This window comes from Bidens hawaiensis, unplaced genomic scaffold (genome assembly GCF_021521415.1).
Source record: "Bidens hawaiensis isolate Kalapana, Puna unplaced genomic scaffold, B.hawaiensis_p1.1 tig00040207_1, whole genome shotgun sequence".
Taxonomy (NCBI): Eukaryota; Viridiplantae; Streptophyta; class Magnoliopsida; order Asterales; family Asteraceae; genus Bidens; species Bidens hawaiensis.
The window spans coordinates 151,230-158,865 of NW_027497104.1; the positions used below are offsets into that span (position 1 = coordinate 151,230).

The window sequence follows — 7,636 nt, forward strand, 5'->3', positions numbered from 1 at the left end:
TGATACCCATTTTTGAGGTTTCAGGACCGATACAATATGGTACCTGATTTTTTACCTTCAGTACCGGTACCATACCAAACATTTTCATTACCGGTATTGGTATCCATTTTTGGCAATTCTCGGTGGCAGTATTTTTGGCAACGGTACTGGTATCACGCTCATCCCCAACTGAAATTTATTATCACTATATTTAATTTAAAGATGTTTTTTTTCTTTTCTGGTTCAGCTTTTAGGTTTGATGTCTTGAGGCTTTTTCTCCACCACCCCTCTATAAATACCTATTCAAATGTAGATCATCATAAGAGAAAAATTGAAGAACTCCTCAAACATGGAAGTTAAACAGACCGTGGTTGTTCGCTCCGTAACAAACCTTCATCCAAGTATCTGGGGAGATCAGTTTCTTGTCTATGATGAGGTATGACACTACAACAAAGTTATGGTTTCATAGAATGAAAAGCTATATGGTATAAAGTTAGATATATATTATTAACATTTCTTTATAGGAGTGCAATACAAAGAGAAAGTTATCAAATAATATAATGTAATTATGATATAACTGTCTAACACTTGACTGTATATAGCCTTTTATATATTGGCAAATAACTTAAGGAAACGAACCTAGGAATTAGGAAACTTAATTATTAATAATAGTCTTGGCTTTACATATCCTCCAAATCACCCCTAAGATCTTTAGTAACACTCTTTTAATGTTGCAATTTTATCACTTTTCATGCAAGAACGTCGGCCATGATGCGATGTTTATGTGAATACGTCGACCACATGGTCATCTTGAATACTTCATATGTGTACTCTTCAGGTGAAAATAATGGCCAAAATTTTTTTCTAACAAATCCGCCAGCAACGATACAATGGTTCTGGTGGATCGAGTTTAAAATTTTATTTTTTTATGAAATATTTAATCTGATTTAAAATAAAAAGAGGAGATTTAATTATTTAACTGTTTTAATAAGAAAAAGAAGCCGAATACAAATCATTCAAATAAGAAAACTTGCGTTAACAGAAGACATAAATCTGTATGCGTTATTGTTCGTTCATTTTTATTAATTATTACTTTCATGAAAAGATGACAAAAATGAAGATAAACATTCGTGAATTTTTGTACGCATAGTGGACTAAAAAAATAACAATTCTGATGTTTAAGACTTGAACTGACAGTTGTGCTGTTAAACTCATGCCAGCTACCAAAAAAATAATAATTATTCAAATTTATTGATTGAAGCAAGTTCTTACATGACTGGTGCATAAACTCAGGGGTGGTTAACGGGTATAGAATAAAGCAATGGTTTATAGGATTTCACTTCTAAATGTATGTAATCTTGGTTATGAAATTGTTTGTAAATAGAATTTGTGGTCTATAATTATAATTATATGTACACTTGACATAGGAGTCACATGATCTAAAGCATTTGTTATATTATGTGTTTTGGCCACCACAGATATTGAGACGACCAAGCAAAAACTTCATTAATTTATGTTCGGATCTCTCTTAGAGCAAACACTCACACAATCAAAATGCAAAAAATAAATAAACACGAGACATAGGGTGTGTTTGGCAAAACTAGCTGGTGGCTGTTAGTTGGAAGATGGTAGCTGTTAGCTGTAGCTTTTTAGATATATTTAGGTGTTTGGCAGAATAGCTGGAGCTTTGTAGATATATATTTAGGTATTTAGCAATAAAACTATTGGGTGCCAGCGCGGTGCGGCGGAGTGCGCGCGCAACCTGACATCAACCGCATAATCAGTGTCGGTATGTGATTTCAAATATATAATTTTTTAAACCAACCTCTTTTGATCTGAAATTCTTTCCGACCCGACACCGTTTTAATTTGAAACATGTTCTGACCTGGCCCCTTTCGACTCAAAACCGTACCGACACGAACCGAACTAAATTAACCCTTTTTTATCGACTCGTTTCGACCCTAATTTGGTCTTACACATGACTCGAGCTCGTCTGACTCGACTTGTTGGCAATCATAACCGGTAAAGAAGTATAGCAATATCATACTCAAATTAAAGAGAATAAAATGCTCTTTTTTATGAAGTAATTTGTTTAAAAAAATATTAACGTTAGAAAAAGTTATGGTCATTTAAAGAGTCATGGTGTAGTTAGTTTTGAATAAGTGTAAAATATGTAACTATTATATAAATTAACAAAAATTGATGAACGTTCAAGTACCAAACTTGTAAATTCAAATGTAAAGCTTCTAGTTTTTTCTCAAACGCTAGTAGTAGCAGTGTTTAAAAAAGGAGCTTTTTCTCCAAACTTAAAAGCTTGAAGCTTCAACTAAATAAAGCTTTTTATTAAGAGCTTTTTTTTAAAGCTTAAAGCTTGAAGCTCCTAAAAGCTTTTTGCCAAACATACCAACAATGATTTACGTTGTTAATTCTAAACTAGCCTACATCCGTATGCTGGAACCAAGAATTTATTATTGTCATCCAACTCTCATGATGATAGCATACAAGTATAAGGATTACAATAGACTAATCTAGGGTTTCTAGCTTAGGAAACTAGAAAACATAAATGACCCCGAATAAAGATATATAAGGTAAGCACAAAATCGCCCAGGTCTTCTATCTTTATTAAACTCAATAGTAAGTCTTCAAGTAAACTGGCCCAAACCGATCCCAAGCCTCCATAAACCCAACCATGTGCATATGAGTGGGTGTGCTAATGATCTTACTTGAAAATTTCTCTTATCTTTGATTTGATGACCATTAAATTTAGCAAGAAGATGAAGCTTCAATAGAGCCAATAATCCAGAGTCTGAAAGAAGAAGTGAGGGAAAAAATACAGAAAGCCTTCGATGATCCGAGCAAACATGCTGACTTGTTAAAACTAGTCAACGATACCCAACGCCTTGGCATTGCCTACTGTTTTGAACAAGAGATTGAGCTAGCCTTGGGCCAAATATACACTCTATATGGTGATGATTGGAATGGTGGTAGTGTTTCCCTTTGGTTTCGACTCCTTCGACAACAAGGGTTTTATGTTTCATGTGGTTAGTGAATAGAAGTTCAATTTCTTAATCAAAATACAAGAGATTTTAACATTTTTTTTAATTAACAAAATCAGATATCTTCAAGAAATATAAGGACAATGAGGGAACTTTTAAGGAATCTTTAACTAAAGATGTCAATGCATGCTTGAGTTATATGAGGCAACCTATATGCGGGTGCGAGGCGAGGCTATACTTGATGACGCTCTTCTTTTTTCAAAAAGCCAACTTGTAAAAGTAACTAAGGATCCTATTCGGTGGAATTGTAGCCTTTCTCTTTCTAGGCACGTAAAGGAAGCACTAGAACGACCTATATGGAAAAGGCTGCCAAGACTAGATGCGTTACGGTACATACCGTTCTATGAACAAAAAGATTCACATGATGAATCCTTACTAAGACTCTCAAAGTTGGATTTTAACCGGCTTCAATCTCTACACAAAAGGGAGCTTAGCCAACTTTCTAAGCAAGTTTATTTGCTCATTTGTACATTGCAAGACAACCTTGCAACACCGGACTACACTTTATGACGTCGTACGACACCTTTCATTGTATTACTAAAGATTTGAAATGCTGCTAATTTTTTGTGGTGCTTGTGTTATAAATTATGGTAGATGGTGGAAAGATTTTGAGCCTTCAAAGAATCTACATTTTGTAAGAGACCGATTGGTTGAACTCTATTTTTGGGTAGTTGGTGTCTACTTTGAACCTCAATATTCTCGTTCTAGGATTTTCTTAACAAAAGTGATAAAATTGGCAACAGTTTTAAATGACACTTATGATAATTATGGCACTTATGAAGAACTTAAGATTTTCACAGAAGCAATTCAAAGGTATGTAAACACATGCCTACACCAACAATATGCACTCATTGGCAAACATACATAATCCGAACTTATGATCAAAATAGTTTATCAAAGTTATTGCTTACGCATACATTAATTATAGGTGGTCACTTAGCTGCATTGATGCACTTCCCGATTACATGAAGATGATATACAAAATGATCTTGGATACTTACGGATGATATACAAAATGATCTTGGATACTTACGGTGAAATTCAGGAAATCATGGCAAGTGAAGGAAAAGCATATCAAGTGGACTACGCAAAAGAGGCGGTTGGTTTCAGTTTCTTTATGTTTGTAATGTTCTTTTTATACAAATATTAATAGAACTAAAGTAAATGTGTCATTTCTCTTATGTAGATCAAAGACTTGAGTAGAAATTACATGACTGAAGCTAAATGGTTGAATGAGGGACACGTACCAACACTAGAGGAGCATGAATCGGTTTCAATTGAAACTGGTGGCTACAAAATGCTTGCAACATCAAGTTTTATGAGCATGGGTGAGACAGCCACAGAAGAAGCTTTCAAATGGGCTCTTAAATTTCCCCCTTTTGTAGTAGCCGCATCTGTGATTAGTAGGATGATAGATGATATTATCGGGCACAAGGTACATACAAATTTGTATTTGAATATATTATTAATTAATAGCTTGAAACCTGGGTACTGCACGCATAATCAATTAATATAAAAATAATTAGAATACAATTTAACAATATACATATCATACGCTATTATTACAAAGTCATTGTACAACATAGTCTACAATAATTAAAAATAAACAGCTAGTTGATTAACTGAGATTATTTGTTGTGTTGTTTTGAGACGACACTGATTTTCTAAGAACGTAACATAGAAAAAACCCGTTATATATATATTTATATATATATATATATAGGGGAAGGTTCATGTGCATTTTATTCTTAACATGAGAACGTAGGAAATAATACCAATTTATAAAGAAAAAATGAGAGCATAAGAAACAATACCAATCTACATAAACAATTATTTATAATAATAATAACAAAGAAAAAAACCTAAAAATTACAACAAAAGAATCAAAATCAAGAATAATAACAATAAATACCAGCAAATAATTATATCAGCAAAAGAAAAAATCTAATAATAACAACAAAATATAAATAAGCAAATACTTATAACGTCTTATAATCAAAAATTAGCAAATATGAACAAAAAATAACAACAAACACTTATAAAAATAAACCTCCACTCTGGTTCCGACGTTGAAACCCACCAACCTCTACCGGCCACCACCATCACCGTCGAAACCCATCTCTATCGGCCACACATCGGAAATCTCCTCTGCCGACCACCACCACCCTCTCCTCCGGTTCTCCCCGCCACACTCAACCACCACTGGCTGATTCCATCATTCTGATACTAGTTTCTAGGTTGAACTAGCGTTGCCGGAAGGTCTCATCATCGGCGTCTTTGGGTTTCGCAAGTGCTGTCAAGAAGGAAAAAAAGTAGGGTTGTTTAAATTGATGAAAACATAAAAGGGTAATTGGGTAATTTTTGATGAGAAAGGGAAATATGTAATAAAATTTTAAGGGTTGGACAAATACGTAACAAGGCCTCTTAGAAAGGGAATATATGTAAAAATCCCCTTTTTAAACATTATATTTTGGGATTTGAGATTTTTTTTTCTTAATAACCTTCATTTTTGGTATATTTCTAATTTAAATTTAAAATAAGAATTTTTTAAATTAGGTAAATTATTTGTTGTGTCATAACGGGTTTATAACTTGTTTCATTAAAATTAATGAAAATAAAATTTTAAAATTGTTTAGAAAAATAAACATAAATTAAGATTATTTAGTTATAAAAAATGGATTATAATTTATAGGATAGTTAGTAACTATTTCTAATGTGAGTTTTTTTTTTCTTTTTAAATTTATAGGATAGTTAGTAACTATGCCTAAATTAGGAATTAATAGGCAAGAAAGTTAAAATAAAAATAAAAAAATTAGCAGTTATTAAATTTATATGTATTTAATTAATGTAATAATAATTTTAAAAAAAATTTAAATATTAGTATGTAAGCGGCAAAACATGTAGCTTTTTATTAAAGAATATATATTTAAGGTATTATTAATATTAGCTAGGCCCAATTTTGAATTACAAGGTTTATTGTAAGCCCTATATATTGTAAGAAAACCTTCGATAATCAATCAACTATGTATTTAGCATTTACAATTTGATCTTTATTCTAACATAGTTTTGATAGCATTAGTAACTAGTAAAGTTTATGAACCGTAGGAGGAGGGGAAAAGAAAGCATGTTGTATCGACTATTGAATGCTACATGAAGGAACATGATGTTAAAGAGGAATATGTCTATGATTTGTTCAAGCAAAGAGTAGAGGATGCATGGAAAGATATGAACCGCGAACTGCTTATATGCAAAGACATTCCTATGGCTCTTAAAATGCGTGTGATCAACCTTGGACGCGTAATTGAAGTAATATATAAATATGATGATACTTTAAAGAATGTTGGAAAAGAAATGCAAGATAATATCAAGTCTTGTTTCGTAAATGCTATGCATGTTTAAATTCTAATTCTTCATGGCATATCATCATGATGAAGATGTTGGTTTGTCCTTCTGAAGATGGAAAAATATAGTACTAATAAGGCCAGAAGCTGGATTTGGGTTGAGTACTTCCTCATGGTCAACTTGTATTTTAAGGTTTGTATTTTTAATTTATGGTTTGTATTTTTAATTCAGGGTTTGCATTTTAATCTTTGGTTTGTATTTCTAATTTCTGGTTTGTATTTTCGTGATTATTAATAAAATCAAGTCATGATTCGTAGTAGGTGTTCATGGTTCGGTTTCAAACCGTGAAACCATTCATTGGTTTGGTTTCACGGTTGGGATTTTTCTTCTACTTTCTTTTGGTTGGTTTCAATAGTTTCAAACCGTGGCAGGCGGTTTGGCTTACGGTTTACACCAAAAACCGGCCGTACAAAACCGGACCGAAACATAAGAGTTGTCGATATATATTATAGTTTTTTCTTATCTATATTTTACAATACGAACAGCGTACTATAACTTGAGTACTATAACTTAATCTATCCTTTTAATTAAGTTTTAAATTGTTTCACAATTACATCAACTTTATCATGAACTTACTAATTTATGCTGTAATCGCCATCTACAAGTCTAACTGTTATTAAGTAATGATTTAGACTTAAGATTAGTGTCTGCATAAAGCATTTATCAATTTATTTGTTTCCAATTATTTTTTCTTTTACGAAATAGCTTTTTCAAGGACGAAAAAGGTTAAATTCTGATTCTATCGCGAAATAGCTTCTTCAGAGACGAAAAAGATACAAATGTGGGGATATTTGGTATGCTCTAAATTATATATAAATAATGTAAATATTTCCTACTCTTTTAATTAGTTTTGAGTTTAAAAGAATCATATTTGAAGTTTAAAGGTTTGAAAAAACAACAAGCTAAAAGAGATATAAACTTAATTACATTTAATTGATTAAATATTTAAGTTATTAATTAATGTTTATGTAAGAACTTGAATGTAATTTGGAAAATGTTACGTAGGTTTTCATTTTACGAACGAGAAAGTGTTTTTGTTATTAATATAAATTCAAATTCAATATGTTAATGGTGTTATTCATAAGTTAAATTTTATATGTTTAAATTAGGGCTGTTCACGAGCCGAGCCGAACCGAGCGAAGGCTTGCTCGTTGCTTGGCTCGTTTACAACCGAACCGAATCGAACAGCTGAAATTCGA

At 32.1% G+C, this 7,636-nt stretch overlaps 1 pseudogene across 1 annotated transcript; it reads left to right on the forward strand.

Annotated features, from left to right (window-relative positions):
• Positions 1-327: 327 nt before the first annotated feature.
• On the forward strand, positions 328-6,613 carry LOC143591965 (sesquiterpene synthase TPS1-like; annotated as a pseudogene). Its single transcript, XR_013145820.1, has 8 exons — positions 328-415; positions 2,747-3,020; positions 3,095-3,481; positions 3,630-3,848; positions 3,964-4,000; positions 4,033-4,134; positions 4,222-4,470; positions 6,141-6,613. The product of XR_013145820.1 is annotated as a sesquiterpene synthase TPS1-like (transcript).
• Positions 6,614-7,636: the final 1,023 nt, after the last annotated feature.